This window comes from Chionomys nivalis, chromosome 9, assembly GCF_950005125.1.
Source record: "Chionomys nivalis chromosome 9, mChiNiv1.1, whole genome shotgun sequence".
Lineage (NCBI taxonomy): Eukaryota > Metazoa > Chordata > Mammalia > Rodentia > Cricetidae > Chionomys > Chionomys nivalis.
This window is the reverse complement of record NC_080094.1, coordinates 76959359-76985117: the sequence shown is the minus strand read 5'-3', so window position 1 is coordinate 76985117 and position 25759 is coordinate 76959359. Positions and strand designations below refer to the sequence as shown.

General features: G+C 37.5%; 1 protein-coding gene across 6 annotated transcripts in view; it reads left to right on the top strand.

Moving 5' to 3' along the window:
• The window catches only part of Lrrc4c (leucine rich repeat containing 4C), a 1388491-nt gene that overhangs the window by 1184234 nt on the left and 178498 nt on the right, over positions 1 to 25759 (top strand). The gene's annotated exons all lie outside the window — the stretch shown is intronic.

Sequence of the window (25759 nt, the reverse complement as noted above, 5' to 3'; positions counted from 1 at the left end):
GAAAGGGCTCTTTCAAGACTCCACCATGGCTTTCATCACTACTATATTAAGAGAATCTCTTGAATTATCGAGAAAGCAAGACACTGACATGCCTCTCCTTTAGAGAGCAAGCCACATCTTTGCCCAGATTTTACCTAGCCTCCTGATAAATGTGATGCTGTTTCAGTATTACGGAAAACTCTTTCTGCTACAGCGCAGATGAAGGTTGCACAGTATGCCGCAACCATTTGTGATCTTAACCATAATTTAAAAGTCAAAAATCCATTAGAAAAATATTTTTTTTAATTTTTTAATATGCTATTAAATTATTATTCAAACAATTTGTGGAGGAAATAGTTTATAAAGATATTAAGCAACCATACCAGTTTCAATGGGAGTTTGAAGATCTAGCTTAATGAGTCATTCATGAGCTTGGATTTTGTTTGTAAGCAAAAATGAATCCAAGAAAAAGTATGTATTAAAAATAGAGAAAATGGCCGGGCGGTGGTGGCGCATGCCTTTAATCCCAGCACTCGGGAGGCAGAGGCAGGCGGATCTCTGTGAGTTCGAGACCAGCCTGGTCTACAAGAGCTAGTTCCAGGACAGGCTCCAAAACCACAGAGAAACCTTGTCTCGAAAAACCAAAAAAAAAAAAAAAAAAAAAATAGAGAAAATGAGTAATAACCTTGAAAGAAAACAAAATAGCAGCATGTATTTAGGACTATAGACGAATAAGAAGAGCTAGAAGATGGTCCAGGACTCACTGAGCACTTACCTGACACTGAGTCTTGGAAAATGGTTCTTAGCCGTCCTAATGCTATGGACCTTTAATACAGTTCCTCATGTTATAGTGATGCCCAACCATAAAATTATTCCTTGCTCCTTCATAAATGTAGTCTTGTTATTGTTATGAACTGTAATATAAATATCTGATACACATGGTATCTGATGTACGAACAAGAAGCGTCACTGACCCACAGGTTGAGAACCACTGCTCTAGTAGGAAAAGAACTTATTTATTTCATATTTGTGTTTCTTTATCTAATGCTCAAAATTATTCAAGAAAAAATTTAACTTTTAGTCAATTGATTGAGTTAAATTTTAGTTTATAGTCTTTGGAGAGCTAAAATATCAGAAGACAAAAATCTAAACCACTTGGTATTTCATTATAGAAGGGTAAATAGATAATTTATTGCTCCACTGTAGATATATATCATAAGTAATAACTAATCATAAGAAACAGATAGGCCTACTTTCAGGAAGTGGGATCTGTCTTTAATATCATTTTTGTCTTCACAGTGTAGCATGCACAGTTATTACATGCAAACAGGTGTATAAAGTATGTATTTAGCATATTATACGTAAGTTATTTGCCAAAAGTGTGCTTACAGGAACTTTAAAAAGTTGATTTCTTGCAAAGTTTTCCTGTGTATACTTTTAAAGGGTATCAAGTGGCTCCTAAACTGATCAGAACTTTATATTTGACTGTCAAAACATATAAATCTGAAAATGATGCATATACTTATAATTACACCTGTGAACATCCTATCTATTTGTCACTATTCTATAAAGATGTGGACACTCATGTCTGAGGCTTCTGCTCCTTCATAGAATAGAAACTTTTGACATTTAAAGTAGAAACCTGCTTTCTCATTCCCAGCCAATTCAAGTATAAAGTGTAAATAATTTCCATTTTAAAATGCTTTGCCACATTTAACAACAACAGCAACAAAAGCATCATTCTTAGCCATATTCCTTAGTTACTGCTCTATTGCTGTGAAGAGACACAATGACCAACACAGCTTATGAAACAAAGATTCAATTAGAGGCTTGCATACAGTTTCAGAAGGTTAGTTCCTGAGCACTATGGTGAAAAGTATAGTGGAAGGCAGCCAGGCATGTTGCTGGAGCATGAGCTTACATCTTATCTATGCACAGTGGACAAGGAGAATAAGATGAGGCCAGGCATGGGGTTTTGAAACCTCAAGGTCCATTCCTAGAGCTGTACCTGCTCCAAAATGGACACTTCTTCTAACCTTTCCTAAACAGTACACCAACTGGAAACACAACATTCAAATATGAGCTTATGGAGGTCATTTCTAACTAATACATGCCACTTCCTGTCCCTTATATACTTGCAGACCTATCACCAAATGCATTCAGTACAACATCAAAAGTCCACATATTTTTTCAAAGTCACAGACTATGTAAAAGTCTAAAATCCATAGTATCTTCTGAGATTCAAGGTAATCTCTTAAATATAAACCACTGTAAGAAAAGAAAAAAAACAAATTATATATTTCCATTGTACAATGGGACAGAATATACATTACTATTCCAGAAGGGAAGAAAGGAGTTCAGTAAGGAAATACTGGACTAATTAAAACAAAAACCCATCAGGGAAAACTCCAAATCCTACATCTCCGTGTCTAATGTTGAGTGGATCTTCATGTCTCTTATTGCTTTTAGCTTTGTTGGGTGCCGCACATTGCTCTCTTGTAGGCTGGTTCAAGATCCTGTCTGCAGGACTTCATGGCAGGAATCCTCGGCTCTGGCACCCCCTACTTCTTAGGGTCTCAAACATAATCTAGGTTGTACTTCCATAGTTGCATGAAACTTTCTTAGGTCCTCCCTACAGAAACTCCCCTGAGACATGTCTGGCCTCAGCAGATTTACTCAACCTCGATAACAGATTCCACAACCCTTTTACAACTGTACCTTTTTGATAAACTAGAATTACTTAGCTAACTCTGTTGAGTTCTGCTACCTCCGAGGGCCAGAACATGGCCCACTTCAAGGCATATATTCATATAAACTTTGAATTGTTAATAGTTTCCTTTGTAGAATAAGATTTAATTTTCACTAGAAGCTTAGCTCGATGGGGTCTTGCCCTGATGGTGCCACTTCCCTTTATTCCATTTCTCCTTAAACCTTTGCTTAAACTTCTCATCTCTTCGAGCACAAGACTTGACTCCAACATTAAATTTCTTGGTGCTCTTTGTCTCCTCAAACTGTATGTTTTGTAAGGCTTTTGGCTCTGCTCACTCTTTTTCACTGTACATCTGCATGAAAATGATCACTAACAGCTGTGCGACATAGTCAATTCTAGGCTGTCTTGGAATCTCTCCTGCAAACCTTAGTCCAGAACTCTCGAATTTAGCCTCATACAGAAATTTTGGACAGGGGAAGAAGGCAGTCACATTGTTTAGCAAAAAATACCACAAAAAAATGGTCTCTAGGCCAACTGCTAATATTTCTTCTATGTGAAACCTCTTCATTTGGGTCTCCATAGTCCACATCATCCATAGAATTACTCTCTTCCAAGTATCTGCTAAAATGGCTCTAAATCCCCAATGACAGCACTCAACCTGTTTTCTAACTTGAAGCCCCAAAGTCTTCTGTAAGCAAGAGTACAGAAAAATCAGCAAATTATACCACTCCACAGACAGAAAGAAAGGTTTTCTGGGATTCAAATGTCCAAGGTCATCTCTCAAGGAGGCAAAGAGAAGGCAAAATAAATGGCAGAAAAGAAAGCAGATTCTGTATCATCAGGGTGAGGTCATTGAACAAATAAAGGCTCTTCAGATTGAGCTAGAACTGGGTGCCCTTTCCCAAAGTTTTGTCTTTTGGGGGCAGAATAACAGTGGTTTCTGGTAATCAGAAACCTACCTTAGCGTATCTGCTTTTCTGGCAAACTGAAACCTACTTTAAAATCCTTTTTTTTTTTTTTTTTTTTTTCATAGAACTACCTTTTGGTTTCTGTCAATTCAACCAAAGTTTAGGTTTAGGGCATTGTCACCATTTTGGGGACTGCTGCTTTGAAGCTAACATCTTTCTTATTTCTCCAAAGAACAGTATGTTCAGGTCTATCACAGCAATACCTCAGTTCCTTTTTTTTATTTATTTATTAAAGATTTCTGCCTCCTCCCCCCAATGCCTCCCATTTCCCTTCCCCTCCCCAAATCAACTCACCCTCCCTCAGCAGTTCAAAGAACAGTCAGGGTTCCCTGCCTTGTGGGAAGTCCAAGGACCTCCCACCTCCTTCCAGGTCTAGTAAGGTGAGCATCCAAACAGCCTAGGCTCTCACAAAGCCAGTACGTGCAGTAGGATCAAAACCCAGTGCCATTGTTCTTGACTTCTCAGCAGCCCTCATTGTCCGCTATGTTCAATACCTCAGTTCTTGGTATCAATATCTGCCTTAATTTATATTCTGCTACTGTGAACCCAGCAACACAAAAGAAAAAAATTAATTGGAGTCTTGCTTAATGCTCCAGAGTCTTGTCCACTATCATCATGACAGGAAGCATGCTGATAGGCAGGTAGGTTTTGCACTGGAGCAGTAGCTTAGAACTTACATATGATCTGCAAGTTGCAGGCAGAGAAAAAGCAAGACTTGGCCTGGCATGGACTGTTGAAACACGCCCCCCCCTCAATTACACATGTTCAACAAGGCAACATCTCCTAATCCTTACTAAACAATCCACCAATTGTAAACCAAACATTCAAATATATGAGTCTGTGTGGACCAGACTCATTCAAACAAGCACGGCATGTTATCAATTGGAAAAATCTTGCTTGGACTAAAGAAAGCATATAATCAGAAAGATAAATATAGATTTTGAGAAGATGATGCTAAGGGAAAACATGTAAAGTGGACCAAAGACAATTTGGTGTCTACATACGTGATACAGAACTGTTCCTGTGTCAGGATTTAAGGACCCAAGATGAGAAAATTTTTGCAACATCCACTATTGTTCCAGGAATGATGTGGGGAAAATGGGACACATATGTCATTTTCTTGTCAGTTATATATTTTTGATCCAAGGTTCTGCCCACAATGTCTAGATAACTGGACACAGTTGAATCATGGAAAAATACAGCACATCAAGTAAAAAATCTCTCAACCCCAGTAGTGAAAGTCATATTGTTGAAAGAAATATGAGAAATAGTAAGGAAGTACAGAAGAACTAAGATTTCCCTGGGGAGCCTAACAATCAATCATAAGCAAGCATGTGAAAAGCAGTAAAGGTATTCTCCTCTGAAAGATACAAACACTATTCTACATGTAGGACTGTGATCTTAAGATCTAAGTATTTCTCCAAAGGATGTAAAGCCGATGTGTTTTAATTGTTAAAATTTAGTAACCATACCTACCTTTTAATTGTATTAAAGGATAATTATTGATGTATATACTCATCAATAATTCAAAATGAATCTGTTTTCTCTTTAACCCTTGTAGTTTGAGAGTCTTTTGTTTGCATGTTTTTATATATGGTTATATGAATCAATGTGGGTGCATGCACATGTATGTGCATGCATGTGGAGGCTAGAGGTCCACATAGTTTGCCTTCCTCAATCACATGTCATTTTCATTTTTAGAACCTTGATCTAATGATTGATTTAGATTGGAGTCTAGAGATCCATTTTGTTTTTATTCCTGGATGGTAGGAAATGGGCTCAGGTATACCAGCGGTTAACAAAGTGCCTTCTCCCCACTTCCTATTTGATAGCCATTATACTATCGTTCCTTCAGCACACTATAAAATAAAATATAACTTATTGCCTAGAAACTTAAAACATTACTTAACTTATTCCTGGTAAATCTATCTACCAGTTTTACTGGTAGTTCAAAGGTAATCAATTTCTAAACAACAATAAATCACAACAGAATAAAATCACATAATGAGGGGAACATCTAACTTCTATTTTGCCTTAAGATATATATATATATATTTCTCATCAAATTTAAAAATATTTAGTGAATTAATTACAAAATTAATTATTTTTTCTATGGGAATGTGTGAATATTTACATAAATTTTCAAGAATCTTTTGAAAATCTTATTAAAATCCAAAGGATATTAATAAAATATAGCCACTTAGTTGAGCAAGGGACATAGCTCTAAGTTGTCTGCTATCCACAACATAAACCTGCAGTTTGTTATGCTTTTGGATTTCTGTCTGGTACAAATAGGGCTTCTCAACACTGACATTTATTCTTCTTCCTATTAGAAGGACTGAGGATTACTGTGTTCTGAAATGCTATTAAGTGGACAGAGCAACAGATTGAAACTTGTTATGTTCCAAATAGCTATGTCAGGCTCCTAGTTCCCATACATAAAGCCGACATGTACAAGGGTAAATTGCAGTGCCTGTTAACTTTATGATTGACACTTTTATTCAGACATAAATAGAATTCTACTTACCTTTGTGAGCATATCTATATATCAGATTCCCCAGTGTTTAAAATGGAATAGGTAGGTGCAAGTAAAACAGTAGTATGATCCAAGCCAGAAAGAACAAAAAATATATTTACCATTATCACATTCATATTAATTTTTATTTTTTGATAAAAATGTATAGTTTCTTTTCCTGGTCTGGGTTGTCTCTGAAATATGACTGTACTGGTAGGGGCTGCACTGTTATTAGAACTGATTTATAGAGTTCTTGGTAATAGGACAAACATGCCCACACTAAAACTCGGACGCTAGTTAACAAATCTTTTACCATATCTCATAAGGCACTACTCAGGGAGTTTTCCAGTTTTGTGGGGCTTCTCCTCTTTTCTTTTTAAATCAAACACTGAATTCAAACACCCAACAATGGTGAGAGTGTGGAAAAAGAACACTTCCATAAACTACGGTTGAGAGAATAATTGTCATAACCCTTCTGGAGACAATATGCGTGTGTGGGCCTATGACCTAATGTTTCCTGATGAAAGATGTATCTTAAGGATACCAAAAAACAGGACTATGGTGGACCACATACCTAAGCATGTGCAAGGGCCCAGATAACATTCACAGGAAAAAAAGAGTGTGGACACACAAGTGAAAATGGATATGTATGTAAATAGAGAAGCATTGGACTGCATTGTAAGTAGTTGCAATATAGTCTAAAAATCAATCTAGAAATAAGAAACATTTTATCCTGGTATATGGACATAATAAAACATTAAAATATTGTTCATAATTTTTCCACTACTCTGAATGTATAGATATTGGATTGCATTGAAATTAATGTTCATTTCAGAATTCTGATTTAAAAATAATACATGTAATAGCAACAGTTTTATATATTTTTATAAATTATAGATAATATGAGTACATAAGTTTCATAATTGTTTCAAGTCTTTCTTTTATGCTATCTACTGTAAAAGTAGAGAGTAAATAGAATTATAGGTACATAAATGAGAAAAATAAATAACAAGACAAGGCAATCATCTCAAATGATTTATCATGAATTCTCTATATTATAACAAAGAGACAAACCCATTATCCTCTATGTAAATATTTATTTGTATGTGTCTTTGTGTGTGAGGCTATGTATATAAGTGTGGGAACAAGAATATATATGTGTTTTCATGTGCATGTTACAGAACATGTGTGGAAATCCAAAGACAATTTTTAAAGGTAAATTTTCTCTTCTGCCTATGTGGTTCCAGGAACTCAACTCATAACATTGGACTAGGCAAGGGCCCTTAAACACTGAGATATCTTGTTGGCTCCTACTTCTTTTTAAAATTATTATTGTTCTTTGAAATTTTCATTCATTTATTTATCTTTATCATATGCATTCCACACTCCTTGATCTATCCCACACACACTACCACTAAATGCTCAGTCACGTCTCCCTCTCAACTACATGTTTTCCACTATTAACTCATTTACTTAATACATTGAACCCAGTTATGATTGTTCATATATACATGGGTTACCCAGTGGACCTTGGGGAGCTCTTAAGAAAAACTGATTATCTCTCTCAGTAGTCACCAACTGTCTGTAAATTTCAATATATCATTTTTTACCACTGAGTAGTATTCCATTGTGCAAATGTACCACATTTTCCTTACCCATTCTTCAGTATAGGGGCATTGAGGTTGCTTCCAGGATTTGGTTATGACGAATAATGCTACTATGAACATAGCTGAAAACATGCCCTTATGATATGATTGAGCACCCTTTGGGTCTATACCCAAAAGTGGTATTGCTAAGTTTTGAGGTAAGCTGTTTCCTAATGCTGTGAGTCGCCATACTGTTATCCAAAGGGTCTGTAACAGTTTGCACTCCCACCAGCAATAGAGGAGTGTTTCCTTTACTTCATATCTTCTCCCAGGTGTAACATAAAATCTCAGAGTTGTTTTTGATTTGCATTTCTCTGATGACTAAGGATGTTGAACACTTCCTTAAGTGTGTTTCAGCCATTTTAAATTCCTCTGTCAAGAGTTCTTTGTTTAAGTCTGTACTCCATTTTTTATTGGTTTATTTGGTTTTTTTTTTTTTTTTTGTGATGGAAAATTTCTTGAGTTCTTTGTACATTTTGGCGATCAGCCCTCTGTCAGATGTGGGGTTGGTGAAGATCTTTTCACATTCTGTGGACTGCCATTTTGTCTTGTTGACTGCGTCCTTTGCTTTATAGAAGCTTCTCAGTATCATGAGGTCCCATATATTAATTGTTTCTTTCAATGTCTGTGCTACTGGGGTTATATTTAGGAAGTGGTTTCCTGTGCCAATATATTCAAGTGTGCTTCCCACTTTCTCTTTAATGAGGTTTAGTGCAGTTGGTTTTATGTTGAGGTCTTTGATCCATTTGGACTTGAATTTTGTGCATGGTGATAGATATGGGTCTATTTTCATTCTTCTACATGTTGATATCAAGTTATACCTGTATCATTTGTTGAATATGTTTTCTTTTTTATTTTATATTTTTTTGCTTCTTTGTCAAAAATTAGGTGTTTGTAGGTGTGAGGGTTGATATCTAGGCCTTCAATTCAGCTCTTTGGTGCCACTGGTCCTCCTGTCTGTTTTGATGCCAATACCAGGCTTTTTTTCTTTTTTTTTACTTTAGTTTTTTATTGAAAATTTCCACCCCCTCCCCTCCTCCCACTTCCCTCCCCTCTTCCCTCCCCCTACCCCTCCCTTTCCAGTCCAAGTAGCCAGGGTTCCCTACCCTATGGGAAGCCCAAGGTCCTCCCTGCTCCTCCCAGGTCCAGGAAGGTAAGCATCCAAACAAACTAGGCTCCCATAAAGCCCATCCATGCAGTAGAATCAAACCCAGCACCATTGTCCTTGGTTTCTCAGTCAGCCTCCATCATCAGCCACATTCAGAGAGTCCGGTTTGATCACAGGCTCCATCAGTTCCAGTCCAACCGGTCTTGGTGATCTCCCATGTGGTCAGTCCCACGGTCTCAGTGGGTGGAGGCACCCCTCGCGGTCCTGACTTCTTTGCTCATGTTCTCCCTCCTTCTGCTCCTCATTTGGACCTTGGGAGCTCAGTCCAGTGCTCCAATGTGAATTCCAGGCTTTTTTTTAGCACTGTACTCCGTAGTAGGTTTTAAAGTCAGGTATTTGCTGATGATATGATAGTTTACATCATATCAAAAAATTCTACCAAGGAACTCCTAAAACTTATAAACATCTTCAGTAATGTAGCAGGATACAAGATAAAAAAAAAACAAAAAAAAAAAAACAAAAAAAAAAACAGAAACAAAAACAGTAGCCCTCCTTTACACAGATAATAAACAGGCTGAGAAAGAAATCAGAGAAACATCACCTTTATAATAGCCACAACTAACATAAAATATCTTGGAGTAACTTTAACCAAACAAGGGAAAGACACGTATGACAAGAACTTTAAATCTTTAAAGAAAGAAATTGAAGAAGACAGCAGAAAATGGAAAGATCCCTCACGTTCTTGGGTCGGCAGAATTAACATAGTAAAAATCACAATCTTACCAAAAGCAATCTACAGATTCAATCCAATGCCCATCAAAATCCCAGCAAAATTCTTCACTGACCTTGAAAGAACAATACTCAGCTTCATATGGAAAAGCAAAGAAACCCAGGATAGCCAAAATATCCTGTACAATAATAGATAAAGTTTCTAGGATAACAATTAATAAGATGTCCTGAAACTGAGAAGCTTCTATAACACAAAGGACATAATCAATAAGACAAAATGGTATCCAACTAAATGGGAAAAGATCTTTGTCAATCCCATATCAGACAGAGGACTTATCTCCAAAATTTATGGAGAACTAAGATATTAGAAATAAAATATCAAATGATAGAATTTAAAAAAAATAGGGTACAGGTCTAAACAGAGAACTCTCAATAGAAAAATCTCAAAGAACAGAAAGACACTTAAGGAATTGCTCAACATCATTATCCATCATGGAAATTTAAATCAAAATGACTCTGAGAGACCATCATACCAGTCAGAATGGTTACTTTCCAAAACACCGATGATAGCTTATGCTGGACAGGATGTGAAGTAAGGGAAACACTCCTTCTCTGCTGATGGGAGTAAGAAGTTGTACAGTCACTTTGGAAATCAGTATGGAGGTTTCTCATAAAATTGGGTATCGATCTACCTCAGTACTGAGCAAAGTGACTCTTGGGCATATACCCAAAGGATGCTCAATCATACCTCAAGGACCTTTACTCTTTTTTTTTTCTATGAAGGTCCATGACCATTGGGGATGGAGGTGAAAAAAAATGTCTTATCTATAGCTGAGCACTCCAGTTACTTTTCTCGGTACTTTGAACAAGTCCCTCCATTAACTACTACTCATCGAAATAAGTTTCTCTGACCAAAGGTGAGAATAGCACATATTTATAGACATAACAATTTAGAAGAAAGTATTGAAACACTAAAACATATTTTTAAAGAGGCGTTTGGACAGAGCTACCTCATATTAGTGAACAATGCTATTCCCAGAAAATATATATAAATAAATTTTTTAAAAGACCTCAAATATAGTTAGAATCTCAGCTTATCTTCCTATGGCAATTCAAGTCATTGCAACTTCCCATCATACTAGATGGTAAGACCTTGTTCCTGAAGACACTGAGCACTTTGGTTACAGACAGAGATAAATCAGTCTTAACCTGACCAGATGGCTAGCTCCCTGCTCCTTTGCAGGCTGCTGAGAGAGTGTGATGGTCCCAATAAAGATGGCCCCATAAGATCATGTATTTAAATGCTTATTCATAAGAGAATGAAACTCTTTGCAAGGATTAGAAGGATTAGGATGTGTGGCCTGGGAGCAGTTTTGATCTTATTGGAGGAAGTGTGCAACTGTGGGTAGCTTTGAAGTTTCAAAGATTCACACCAGTCCCAGGCTTGCACTTTCTTGACCAGAAGATGAGGATGTAGCTCTCAGCTAATGCTTCCACACAATAATCATTGCCATTCTCCCCACCATTATGATAACAGACTAAACCTCTGAAACTAACCCCCGTTTAAATGCTTTCTTTTATATGAGTTGCCTTGAACATGGTGACTCTTCACAGCAATAACACGATGACAAAGACAGGAAAAAAAAGATACCAATCATCTTACTCAACAACATACTCTACATGCTACAATAGTAACAAACTAGGCAAAAATACAACTCTTCTGATTGGATTTTAGGTCTTTCCCACTGAAGCGCATTCATTCTTAGTATTTCAAATATGAACTTTTGGCTGGAAAAACCATAAGCCCTAGAGAGAAGATATGCTCACTTATTTTTAATGCATATTATTCCCACCACAGAAAGATTGACCCTGTGAACCTACCATATTTTTCTGGGTAAGATTTAATTCATGATTCCCTGAGGTAGTCCACTACTGTCATAACTTCTGCTTGTTTCTATAAATTACATAACTGTGTGCTTTAACAGCTACACAAACACACTAGTTAACTAATCAAATTAAAGCCTTTTGATAAACTGCTGATTATAGTGATCAAAAAGAAGGTGTCAGACAAGTAATAGTGACAAATACCTTTAAACCCAGCATTCGTGAGGTAGAAGCAGGAGGATCTCTGAGTTCAAAGACAGTTAGGACTACATAGATAAACCCTGTCTCAAAAAGACCAAAAACAGTTTTAAAAATGTGCCATGTAATATTCAGGGCTAGGACTGAAATGGACCTCTCAAGATGAGAGAAAAGAAAAGGATAATCTATGTATTTTTCATCAGCATAGTGACATTTCTGGAGTGGTCGGCATTAAGTCTCAATGAGAATAGTAAATGAATGACAGTAAGTAGGTATAATAATAAGATTTCAGTTATGCAAGGCTGTGCCATATGAAAGGGAGGGCACCTGGTCAGTGAAGTTGTCATGGTGTTGCTGGGAATCCTGAGCCTTCTTTTATTATAATCAAAAAAGGAAAAACAATTCATTTCGTAAATAAATGCCTTTAACCTACCGTGGCATACAGATATTGACACTCTACCTTTCTCAAGAACAGAGAAAATGCCATCACTCTCCATTAATGAGGCAGCTGGCATTCCTATGGTATAGATGGAGTCCTTTGGAACATGAGCGAAAGAAGGGAATGATCTCTAATTCTTGGTTCCCTAACACTGAGTTGCATTTTACAGTTTTGTGTAGATTTAAGCAAGTGTCATGAAAAGGTAATAATCCCTTTTTGAAAATTTGAAGGAATTTTTCCATTAGTTGACTTAATCTAGGCACTTGTAATTCATTACACTTATATGGAAATAATGGTAGGTAATATCAAGAAGGAGGTACTTCCTGTGTATATGACTAAAATTTGTCCTCTTTAAATGACTTCTATCACTAAACCACAGTTCCCTTTTCACCTAAATTTCAATTGCCCTGAGAGATGGCAATTAATGAACTTAGTTTTTCAAGATTATTTAAGTAGAAGGTAAACGTGTGATTAAGATTTGTGCAAAACAATTCAAATTTTCTAAAGATTTCATGGCTACTTTGACTTATATAGAAAAGATCAATTGGCATTTTAGTTTACAGCAAGTGTTTATATTTTATATTTAGAATGAATGATTCTGTTTTTATTTATTTTGTTTATTATGACTGATATATCCCAGACTAATCTTTACTCATTCTGTAGCTGATCATGACCTTGAACTCTTGATCCACCATCATCTACAACTGAAATGATTGAATGGAAGGTGTGTGCCGTGCCCTGGCTCATAAAAGATTAATATAGCAGTAATAATTAAAAAAGCTCATGTCATGTGTAGTTGAGCAAGTATCTCAGATGACTCTTTTCAGTATTTTTATAACCCAAGATGGAAGTTGAGAAATTAGTGTCCCCTTTTTCAGTTTTCTTCTTTTGCCTATGACCCAAGATATATTCATAGTAAAGAAGAGATAAATGAATCCAATGACTTTGAAAGGGAAAGTCATGCAAGAATGTAGCATTATTTTGTGGAAAAAAAAAACACTTTACATGTTCTGTGTTTGGAAATGTAGCCATTTGGAAAACAGAGGTGAAGCGAAAATCACCTGCTACAGCACAGTCATCCTTCAGCATGCTTCAGCTGAGAGTTCTTAAAAATAATACACTTGGAAAAGCAAGATATTTGCAGTTATATTCGTCATGCTCTTATTTTCTGTGTGTGAGGGAAGATTTCCCTTCAAAGCTGTCACTGTCCTCATTAAGCACCCACTCAATCATTCCATGTATGTTTATTGAACATCAGACCACAGCTAAAGACACAGGGGTAACCAGGTAAGTAAATATGCTTTCCTGTGGAGGGAAGCAAGAACAGACCCTGGGTGTTTAATATCTTAATGGGAGGTGGTAGAGTCGAGAGGAGCAGATGCACATTACCATAAAGATATATATGCTTGCCCACATATACGCATATGCTATCTTGCCACACTGAAGGAGAGAAATATCAATCACACTGAAGATATTAACAGAATGTCTGGGTGGCTTCCGTCTTGATCGCAGAAGGTTTTATGGATGAGTTAAGCTTTAGAAACTTTGGGGGGGAAATGACAGGATAAAATATGGTAGTGTAGAATGTAGAGACATTTCCTGCTCTTTGTTGCAAGAAACCAACTACTGGTCTGCACAAGCATCTCTAGGCATAAAATACACCACATATATACACATATATATGCATTACAATACAGTAATAATAAAAACAATAATTTACGGAGATAGAAAATTTAGCAAATATGCTCTGAGGTCAAAGACTATTAACGGTGATTTTTGTTTGCTATTATTTATTACAAATAAGTCTAATTATTATTACATATTAAGCCTTAGAGAAGGAATCAGACTGCACATGCAGTTCTTTTATTGAGATTTCTTTTAGAAATATTCTGAAGAGCATAGACTTTAATTCTGATTTGACCACCCAGTGAATGTTTTACCTGAACTATTTTCTGACTCAAATGATAATCCTCCAAACAATGAGACACCAGAGTTTCTTATCGCTTTTTGGCTTGTGATATGAGCTGAGAGATACCCTCTGAGGTTGTCTGGGAACAGTTATGATCTCTCAGTCTATCACAATCTAATATATATCCATATTTTCAACAAAGTTCACCCACAATTGGGAGTCAAAGAATCCCACAAAGTCATACCTCACTACAAACCTCACACCAGAGAATTATTGGGAGTGATGTAACCAGGAGGATGACTGGGCTGCTAGAAAAAGAAGTAGGAGAGACCTGAATAGAAGGCAGGATTTATATAGAGTTGCTTTGGAAGTTGGGGGCCCTTTCCGGGTGCAAATTTCCAGTGTACATGTTGGTTAGATCTTTAACCCAGTGCTCTGGCATTTTACTCAGTTGTTCAGAGGCTAGGATGGAGGCTAGGTGCTGCCTTAAGGACACAGATTGTTCTGTGGGTGGAATGTGGAAGTTGGAGGTCCTTTCGGGATGGGGCCTGGCCACTAGTGAACCTTTAGTGATCTACAGATTTTAATACATTTCTTAGCCGTGACAGAGACTGATAAATGAGAGGATAAGGCCTCCCCTGGGAAGTCAACTAAATCTTCCCATCACCTCCTTGAGGCAGAACCAAGCCCCCTCCCCCACAACCGTGCCTAGGCTGAGTGAGGTGTCTCTCCAATAGAGAACGGATTTCAAAAGTCAGTTCATGCTTTAGGGTTACATCCTGGTCCCACTGCTAGTGGCCCAATAAACAACACAGGCCAGATCTTTGTCTCCCATATTCAGGGATCCATATCCACAGGTTCTATGCAGGTTCCCTATTTGTCAGTCTGGAATAAGTGAGCTCCCACTAGCTTGGGTCAGTTGATTCTGTAGGTATCCTCATCATGGTCTTGCCCTTACTCCAGGAACTCGACCGAAAGCAAGTTCTAAGAAAGTCAGAGCTGATAAAAGAGAACCCCTGTCTCAAAACCAAAACAAAGAAATAAAAAACAACAAAAATTGCCCAGTTGATAAAATATTTTGCAAGTAATAAAACATGAACCTGACAGTGGACTTAGTGGGGTAAGGATGGAAGTGGAGAGGATGAATGAAGGATCTTAATATTTCTACTATTTAATATTTCTATTATTTCCAAAATAATTAAAATAATATTTTCATTTTTCCAGTTTTATTTCCTTGAAATTCTCATTCAATAAATTTGCATCTTACTTACTACCATCCCCAATTCCTCCTACATCTAATCTTTTTCCTAACCACTCAAGTATGAGTCTCTTTCATTTAGCCCATCAAATACAATTTATGTTGCCCATTTATCTTCAGATATGTGGGCTTCCACTGGAGCATGGTAGACCAATCAGGAGCCACACCCTTAATGAAAGCTATTGTTTGTCCTCCTAGAAGTTATTCTTTTCCAGTACTTCCCTGTCTAGATGGGGGACTTTATGCCCATCTTCCCACCTTCCCTCTGTGTTGACATGTTTCTGCCTTGAGCAGGTCCTGAAAGTGTTATCACAATTGCTATGAATTCATATGTGCAAGCTCCCTGGTGTCTGAAGAAAACATTCTTTCCTTGTAGTCACCCACTGCCTCAAGCTCTTTCTAGTGCATCTTCTACAATATTCCCGAGCCTTGCTAGAAGGAGGTGTGATATAGATTTCTCATTTAGGACCGAGCATTACACAATCTCTTATTCTCTGCAGATGGACGACTCATCGATCTCTGAGTTAGTAGCCATCTGCAGGAAAACGAAGTTTCTCTGATGAAAGTTGAGAGTTGCCTTAATCTGTGTTATAGAGAAAAGACATTAGGAGTCAATTTAACATCATGCCATTTAGCAGAAGAACTGTAGGTCACAGGCCCTAGAGAAGAACCAATATTCTTTCTTTAATAGGGTTACCTTTCTGAAATCAAATACACCCCTTTGCTCTTCCTGGGTATGGAAGCATCATTAATATCTCACATTTGTTACTTCTTTATCCATCCATGTCAATGAAAAGTATTATATATTCTGGAATAAAATATGGCTTGTCTATCGATGTAATATTTGTTGACAGAAAGGTAATAATGTTTTGATATTTACTGCAACTTAGATAAACCTAGATAAAATTATGGATAGTGAAATAAACAAGGTACAAAAGACCATGAATGATACAATTCCTTCCATATAAAATGTTGAATATGATATGAAGATATATTTATGAAAGTTTAAATTTAGATTAAGAGAATATATACAGTCATAAAATAGATTAGTGGTTGCTGAGGGAAGACTTGGCAAATGCACATTAACAGGCATAGAGCTTTTCAGGGGTGGAATACAAACATTCATGAATGACAGTGTGGTGACCATTGTACACTTGGAATATACTAAGCAAGGCAACACGTTTATGTATGAGAGAGGATATTATAATGATATTGGTTTATCTCAATAAAACTGCAAGAATTTTGTATTAGCTATATCAGTTGGCATATATATTTGGTATGCCAACTTTTATGTATTAATTTTATTCATGGATTTATCTCTCAAAAATGTTTTGAAATCCTTTTATTTTCATTCCCTTGTTGTGTTACTTGTGAAGTAACTGTTTAATAAAAGCATATCTTACCATGATACAGTATTAGAATATAACAAGGCTAGAATATGAACCCAGATGAGAATGATATTCCCAGTCTTGTTCTAATTTTGTATTCTCTGTGCTCCTGGTACATGGAAAAAACTACTGTGCCCAGATGCCCTTCTCGTCTTTCAATATTTACTGATACCTTCATATGGTCTGTATTTTCACATTCCCTAAAAGTCATATGTTGACATTGTAACTTCCACAATAGTACTATTATTTGGAGCAAAATTTGAAGGGTGGTGATTTAGGCATGACAGGGCACAGTCATCACAAGTTGGATGTCCAAAACACCAAGAACATTTATTGGCTCCTTATACCATGTAAGAACAGTACCATAGGACACCATTCTAGAAGCAATAAAAAATCTTCACCATATAGTAAACCTACTGGATTATTATTCTTAGACTTTCCATTTTGCAATAATGTGAGTAACACATTTATAAACTTTAGTTTGTAGCATTTGCATAGACTATTCCAGTACAGAGAAATAACAGTGATACCAGAAATGGGATCCTGCAACAATGAATACACATACCCTAAATGCTCCTTGAAAGTGGGTTTAATATGATACTAGAAGATTCATGATATGAACACTAGTGAAAGTCTGTCACAGTGAAACTGACTTTATTGCTGCTATCAAAGATTGTGACCACAGCAGAAGTGGGAATAGCCCAGCTGAATACACACAATAATATTGGCTGTCTTACCTCGATTGGATGTCATCTGTGCTGGAATAGTGATGTTCTCTGATCAAGCTATGATACAAGATAATCCTGATTCTCTTTAGTACCTGCTCCATCATTCCTCTAGACCAATGGTTCTCAACTTGGGAGTCACTACCATCAGAAAACACATATATCAGGTAGTCTTAGGAACCTCTAACCATACATTTATTTTTGTTACTTCATACGAGTAATATTGCTACTGAGTGGTGTCTTGGTTCCTAACACCATTGGAAATATGTGTTTTCCAATGATCCTGACCACACGTTGAGAACCACTGATTTAGATTCAAATCACAACAGGTCCCCAAGGAGACAAAGTATGAATTATGAGATGTGATACACTGTAAAAAAAATTATTCCCCCCTAATTCAAGAGACATGTGTAAGAATGAAAATTAAAGATAGGGAATTTTCACTACTGTGGAAGAAATATACAGAGAAACATACAGGAAAATTAGGCTAAATTTATTGATTTAGAGTTGTTAAGAAAATTTTCTATATTTGATTTTGAGAGACAGTCACCTAACAAGCTGACTGTTTGCTGGCTAAGTCATAGAGTAAATAATAATCCAAAGAGAGAGATTGTAAACTCTCAGCTTCCTTTGTTTAAAATATAAAAAAGGATTCAAAGGTTTAGGAAACAGAAAATTAGGACTGAATTTGTCATTTATTATCTCTTCCCCACACTGAAATAAATTCAAAATACTTACCTCACCAGAGTACACTGAGAAATAATTCTGTGAGGGAGTCTTAGCATTTTTAAGGATGCCTGCAGTGTCCCTTTTCTAAAGACTTGAATTGACGTTTGTAATGGAAGGTATTCAGTTGGAAATCATAAGTGCAATAAGAGTCATTGATTCCTACAATGTCAGATTTGAATGACGGTTACAACACAGAAGGAAGGTGGGAATAGTTACTGCCATGAATGGCAGAGTCAGAGGAACAGCCAGAATATTGTGACTCATCCACTCCTCTGATGCTGGTTTGTTCATCACAGCATCAGCTCTAAAAGTGAAACTTGGGAAACAGATTAAAATCTTACTTAGTTTGTTCAAGTAAGATAGTTTCTGGAAAGTAGAGGCATTGCAGTATCAAATATCTAAGACACTGAAGCAGCTTTTTAGCTGGGTGTTGGGCAGAAGATGTCAGAAGTTTGAGGTGAATTATAACGTATTTATTTCTGTGACTAGATTGTCAGTGGTAGTTTTCATGAGTCTTGGAGGAAAGGAAGTCAGTTCCAGAGAAAATCTGAAACATCATAGATAATGTGTAGCTAATTATGAACAGAATTGCTGAGGATGTCGCTCATTTGATATGCATGTTCACCTAGAATGAAGGTTGGCCTCGGTTCAAGCCCCAGCATCACACAAATTGATTGTAGTACCATGTGACTGTAATCCGAACACCTGGGATATAGAGTCAGGAAAATCAAAAATTCTAAGTCATCCTTGGCTAAACAGTGAGTTTTGAGACTGGCCTGGCATAAGGAGGCTTTGTCTATACACACATCAAAAATTACAAAAGATTAAACTATAATTAGTAACGGCCCACCATATTAAGGACTAGGTAAAAATGAAAAAGAAAGCATTTGCATTGTAAGAGAAAGGAAAACTTTCTGGATCCATATTCATATCCTAGTACTTTATGGAAGATATAACTCATGAGAGATTAAATTAAATATTTGGTTTCAGGAAATCATTGAAGAATTTTATTCTTCTGGAAACTTCTAGTAAAATATAAGATGGATATATAAGGGTAGAATTTTTAGTTGTAAGTAAAGGTAAAACTTAAAAATTTATAAATGTACCATTTAGTTTATATTAAGGAGACTGAAAACCTGTGTTCAGGACATAATACAATGTAATCAGGTAAATGACCATTTAGTAAGGAGAATATTCAGTCCTCTAAATAGAAGCCAAGTTCCACAGTCTAAGACAATCGAACACTATGATTAGTGGCATCTCAGAGACAACTGGAGCTCAATCCTGCATCTCAGGTACAGAGTGAAGAGGTATTAATGGTTCAGCAATGACTTCAAAGAAGGTACTACTATTTATATTATGGTCTCTACTCTTTGTCTGTAATTAAAGTGTGTTGCTGAAAGACTTGGGACCCCTTCTGCTTTCTCTGTGATATTTGCTAAATCCAGAAAAGCAAAGTAGCTACTTCCATTGAAAATGTGCAGACATTTACCTGCAAGGGCACCGCCAACATGGAGACTGGAATTAGGACAACACCAACTGGTGAAACAGACAAAGATATAATCTTAGATTAGTAGGGTAGCATGCCTGCAATTCCCTTACAGATGTGCTACAGATATATGGCTGTAGTGCTAGACATCCGAATCTAATGTATGCACACGATGATAAAAGATGCACCTAGACAAATGTGGGGAAAGGGGCATCAGGACCACATGGGTTAAACTTTTGGATAAGAAAGTTGCTAAGGTCACAGTCACAAAGATTCTCTTTTCCATTTTCCTCTAGTGGTGTTGAATTCACATTTCAGAGTTAGGTCAATTAGTTGAGCTAATTTTCACACATGGCACATAGTATAAACCCAAGTTCATAGTTACAAATGATTGTCTCATGTCTTGGTATGCTTTGTTGTTGTTATTCTTGCAAGTCTACAGAGAAAATAGGGAAAAATATTCAATTTCATTAGTGTCATTTCACAAAGGCAGTTGAGTCCTTAGTCTTCTTTCTTGATTAATTAAGTAATAATGTAGGGTTATTTTGGTTTTTCTTGTTTGTTTGTTTGTTTTTTACTATCCTTTATTTGATAGATTCTGTTTCTGACACAAAAATACAGGTTCCATCAGTCGGCAAACCATTTAACAGCTTCCAAATGACAACTATAATTTCTCCTCAGCTGTTCCTTCATGTGCTAAAAGAAACAGAAAATCAAGGCAGTTGCGTGAATAGTTTAAACAATAAACATACATTGGCTCAATTATCTGTTTCAACAAACATCTCTATACAAGTTCAAGTTTAGTTGTCTAGCTCTTTTAGATCATTTTATCATTGTGGTCATTGTAATATTATAAATAATTTATGTCTTTTGGCCAAAATTTAAACTATAAATAATTCGTGCCAGAAATATTTTTAATACTCTAAAGGTTGGAAACAGCAGAAAGTAAAGAAACTCATTCTTATTGTTTTTAGTGCTCTCAAGACATATCATATAATTAACAATATATAATGTATATTGTAAAATGCAGAATGTAAAAACCATGTCCATGGTACACAGTTGTGTATTTTTAAGTTTATTATAGAGGAAAAATGTTGTACAATTGGAAATAATTATGGGAAACACCCAACAAGAAGATAGCTCTGAAAAATGAATTGGAATTTGTGAGGCAGAAATGGGATAGAGAATCTAAAAGTAAAAGAACTACTAAAGCAAGGAAGAATATGTTCCGGACTGGTCTGATCATTTGGAAGTCTTCGGATTATACTAGTGAGTAGGAACCATTGAAACTGCTCACGATCCTTTAGCTAGCAAGAGTTGTTTTATGGCCAAAGCCTAAAAGTTTCTAATTTATTCATCTCTATACCCTAGTAGTTTGTAATGTACGTGGGGAAGATTAGTAGATACTCCAATTGCCAATACAGGGGTGCATAGGTTGGGGATGGGAACCGGAGAGGAGAGGATGCTACTTACATCCACTGTGGTAAGGTTGCTGTTTAACATCCAGCAATACACAAGGCATCTGACACGAAGGAAAATGGTATCTCACTTAAAACAGCAACCGCACCACAGATAAACAATTCTATAGAGCTGGCAGTGTTATGTCATGGTAGAGTGTTCTCCTAGTATGCCTGAAAACCTATGACCCATACCTGTTAAACCCCTCCCTTGCAAAAAGAACTCACATACAAACTTATGGATTACATAACCTTATGTAACCTTGTACTATTACTATTTTCCCTTATTTTACAATGTTAGGAAATTGAGATCACTTGATATTATATATCTTGAACAAAATTGCTAAGTAGTTGATAGTATTGCAAACTCAGAGTCATATAAAAGGTGGTAAAAGTGGACATAACCAACCACCTAATTATACTCTGATGATAGGTGTGACAGTCATTGAAACTTGAAATGAGTGACAATGAATGTGAAGTGCTCTGCCCAGGGCCTGACACAAGGCAAGCATTTCCCAGAGGTGTCCAGTGCTTTGTATGATAGCTGGTATTTTCTTCTGTGCCTCAGGGGTCAGTCATGAGGAGAACGAGTTAGAGGAGAAGAGAAGAAGAGTCTATGAGACCCTGTGTACTCTGGGATAGTGTTCAGAACCCAGTGGAGTGAAACTGGAATGGATCAGGTAGAAGACACTCTTAGAGGGAAAAAAAAGTTCATAGGAGAGCTTGAGAAATTGGCAAGGGAACGAATGTTCAAGTGGAAGCAGAATACTGGGAGAGATGCAAAAGTGAAGCTGCTTTTAATCATAAGAAACTAATTTTTTATTATTTTATTTTTTATTTTTGTTGAGCTCTACATTTTTCTCTGTTTCCCCTGTCCCTCCCCCTTTTAACCCTCCCCCAAGGTTCCCGTGCTCTTAATTTACTCAAGAGATCTTTTCTTTAGCTACTTCCCATGCAGATAAGATCTATGTATATCTCTCTTAGGGTCCTCATTGTTGTCTAAGTTCTCTGTGATTGTGATTTGTGGGCTGGTTTTCTTTGCTTTATGTTTAAAAACCACTTATGAGTGAGTACATGTGATAATTGTCTTTCTGGATCTGGGTTACTTCACTCAAAATGATGTTTTCTAACTCCATCCATTTGCCTGCAAAATTTCTGCTGTGTAGTACTCCATTGTGTAAATGTACCACATTTTCCTATCCATTCTTTGGTCAAGGGACATTTAGGTTGTTTCCAGATTCTGACTATGATAAACAAAGCTGCTATGAACATAGTTGAGCACATGTCTTGTGGCACAATTGAGCATCCTTTGGAAATATGCACAAAAGTGGTATTACTGGGTCTTGAGGAAGGTTGTTTTCTAATTTTCTGAGAAATCACCACACTGACATCCAAAGGGTCTGTACTAATTTGCACTCCCACCAGCAATGAAGGAATGTTTCCCTTTCCCCACCACCTCTCCAGCATAAGTTGTCATCAGTGTTTTCAATCTTGGCCATTCTTTTTTTTTTCCACATATGTTTTTATTTATTTTTATATTTATTTTTACTTAAAAATTTCTACCTCCTCCCTTCCTCCCATTCCCCTCGCCCTCCCTCTCCAGTTCAAAGAGCAGTCAGGGTTCCCTTCTCTGTGGGAAGTCCAAGGTCCTCCCCCCTTCATCCAGGCCTAGGAAGGTGAGCATCCAAACACACTAGGCTCCCACAAAGCCAGTATATGCAGTAGGATCAAAACCCAGTGCCATTGTCCTTGGCTTCTCAGTCAGCCCTCCTTGTCCACCACGTTCAGAGTCCAGTTTGATCACGTGCTCCATCAGTCCCATTCCAGCTTGCTTTGGTGAGCTCCCATTAGATCAGCCCCACCGTCTCAGTGGGTGGGCGCACCCCTCGAGGTTCTGACTTCCTTACTCATGTCCTCCCTCCTTCTGCTCTTCATTTGGATGTTGGGAGCTCAGTACAGTGCTCCAATGTGGGTCTCTGTCTCTAGCTTCATCCATTGCCAGATGAAGGTTCATTCTTTTTTTTTTTTTTCCAAAGGCAAGGCTTACTTTTTTTTAATTTTTATTTATTTTTTATTCTTTTTTAATTAAAATTTCCACCTGCTCCCCGTTTCCCATTTCCCTCCCCTCCTCCCAAATATTGCCCCCTCCCCCCACTCCCCTCCCCCTATCCCCACTCCTCTTCTCCTCCCCCCACACCATTCCCCCTCCCTCTCGATACTGAAGAGCAGTCCAAATTCTCTGCCCTGCGGGAAGACGAAGGTCTTCTATCTACGTCCAGGAAGGTGAGCTTCTAAACAGGCTAAGCTCCCACAAAGCCAGTTCATCTATTAGGATCGAAACCTAGTGCCATTGTCCTTGGCTTCTCATCTGCCTTCATTGTCCGCCATGCTCAGAGAGTCCAGAATCAACCCATGCTTATTCAGTCCCAGACCAGCTGGCCTTGGTGGGCTCCCAATAAATCAGTTCCACTGTCACGGTGGGTGGGTGCATCCCTAGTGGTCCTGATTTCCTTGCTCATGTTCTCCCTCCTTCTGCTCCTCATTTGGACCTTAAGAGCTCAGACCGTTGCTCCAAATTGAGACTCTGTCTCTACCTCGATCCATCGTCAGATGAAGGTTCTAAGGTGATATGCAAGATATTCATCAGTATAGGATAGGGTCATTTCAGGTTCCCTCTCCTTAGTTGCCCAAGGCACCAGCTGGGGACATATTCCTGGACACCTGCGAACCCCTCAAGAGTCAAGTCTCTTGCCAACCCTAAGATGGCTCCCTTAGATAGGATATATACTTCGCTGCTCCCGTATCCTCCCTTCCTATATCCCAACCATCCCAATCCCCCGAGCTCCTCCCATCCTCCCCTTCTCATGTTTCTCATCCCATTTCCCCTTTGCCCCATGCCACCTCACCCACAAGTTCCCAGTTTTTGCCCTGCAATCTTGTCTACTTCCCCTCTCCATGCGGATGACTATATGATTTTCTTTGGGTTCACTTTCTTATTTAACTTCTCTAGGATCACAAATTATATGCTTAATGTCTTTTATTTATGGCTAGAAACCGATTATGAGTGAGTACATCCCATGTTCCTCTTTTTGGGTCTGGGATACCTCACTCAGGATAGTGTTTTCTATTTCCATCCATTTGCACGCAAAATTCGAGAAGTCATTGTTTTTCACTGCTGAGTAGTACTCTAATATGTATATATTCCACACTTTCTTCATCCATTCCTCCATTGAAGGGCATCTAGGTTGTTTCCAGGTTTTGGCTATTACAAACAATGCTGCTATGAACATAGTTGAACAGATACTTTTGTCATTTGATGGGGTATCTCTTGGGTATATTCCCAATAGTGGTATTACTGGATCTTGGGGTAGGTTGATCCTAAATTTCCTGAGAAATCGCCACACTGATTTCCAAAGTGGTTGCACAAGTTTGCATTCCCACCAGCAATGAATGAGTGTGCCTCTTTCTCCACAACCTCGCCAGCAAAGGCTATCATTGGTGTTTTTGATTTTAGCCATTCTGACAGGTATAAGATGGTATCTCAAAGTTGTTTTAATTTGCATTTCCCTTATTGCTAAGGAGGTTGAGCATGACCTTAAGTGTCTTTTGGCCATTTGAATTTCTTCTGTTGAGAATTCTCTGAAAATAGATCCATATCTATCACCATGCACAAAACTCAAGTCCAAATGGATTAAAGACCTCAATATTAGTCTGAACACACTGAACCTGATAGAAGAAAAAGTGGGAAGTACTCTACAACATATGGGTACAGGAGATCACTTCCTACGTTTATCCCCAGCAGCACAGACATTAAGGACAACATTGAATAAATGGGACCTCCTGAAACTGAGTAGCTTCTGTAAAGCAAAGGACACTGTCACTAAGACAAAAAGGCAACCCACTGACTGGGAGAAGATCTTCACCAACCCTGCAACAGACAAAGGTCTGATCTCCAAAATATATAAAGAACTCAAGAAACTAGACTTTAAAATGCTAATGAACCCAATAAAAAAATGGGGCACTGATCTGAAGGTTCATTCTTAAGAAACTAATTTTTACCTCAGTACCATGAAGTAAGCAGGTGCCATACCTGGAGTTGTTATGACTACCTACATCAGACAAAATCAGACCAAAAAGTAAAAGCCATTAGTTGACACTTGGAGAAAGGAAAAGTATGACCTTTCTGAAGATACAGTACCTAAATTTTTATAGGAAAGATAAGGACAAAATGACATTTTCTTTAATAGACTTCCTAAAACACCTTTAAGGTTCATTTCTCTTCCTATTTATATTAATAAATGTAACTCTATCCTCCAGTCTGGCTGAATGAGATAGGTAGGGACTAGGATGAAGAGTCATCCTAATATGGGAAGGCAAGGTTCTCCTTTTGTTGCTCGTATTGCTGTTTTCTTAAATTGCTTTTTGTTACACTTGCTGTTTTAACACATTGTTAAGAGAGAAGCCAGGCTGGTCATGTAGCATGCAAAGAAATGATGTGTGGGGGGGGGGGCTTCAGTAACTGACAACTTGGCATAGAATATTTTAATAATGAGTGTGTCAGCAACTATGCTAACTATTGCATCTGTACTCTTTCATCTCCAGCCTTGTAGCCACCTGGAACAGATGCT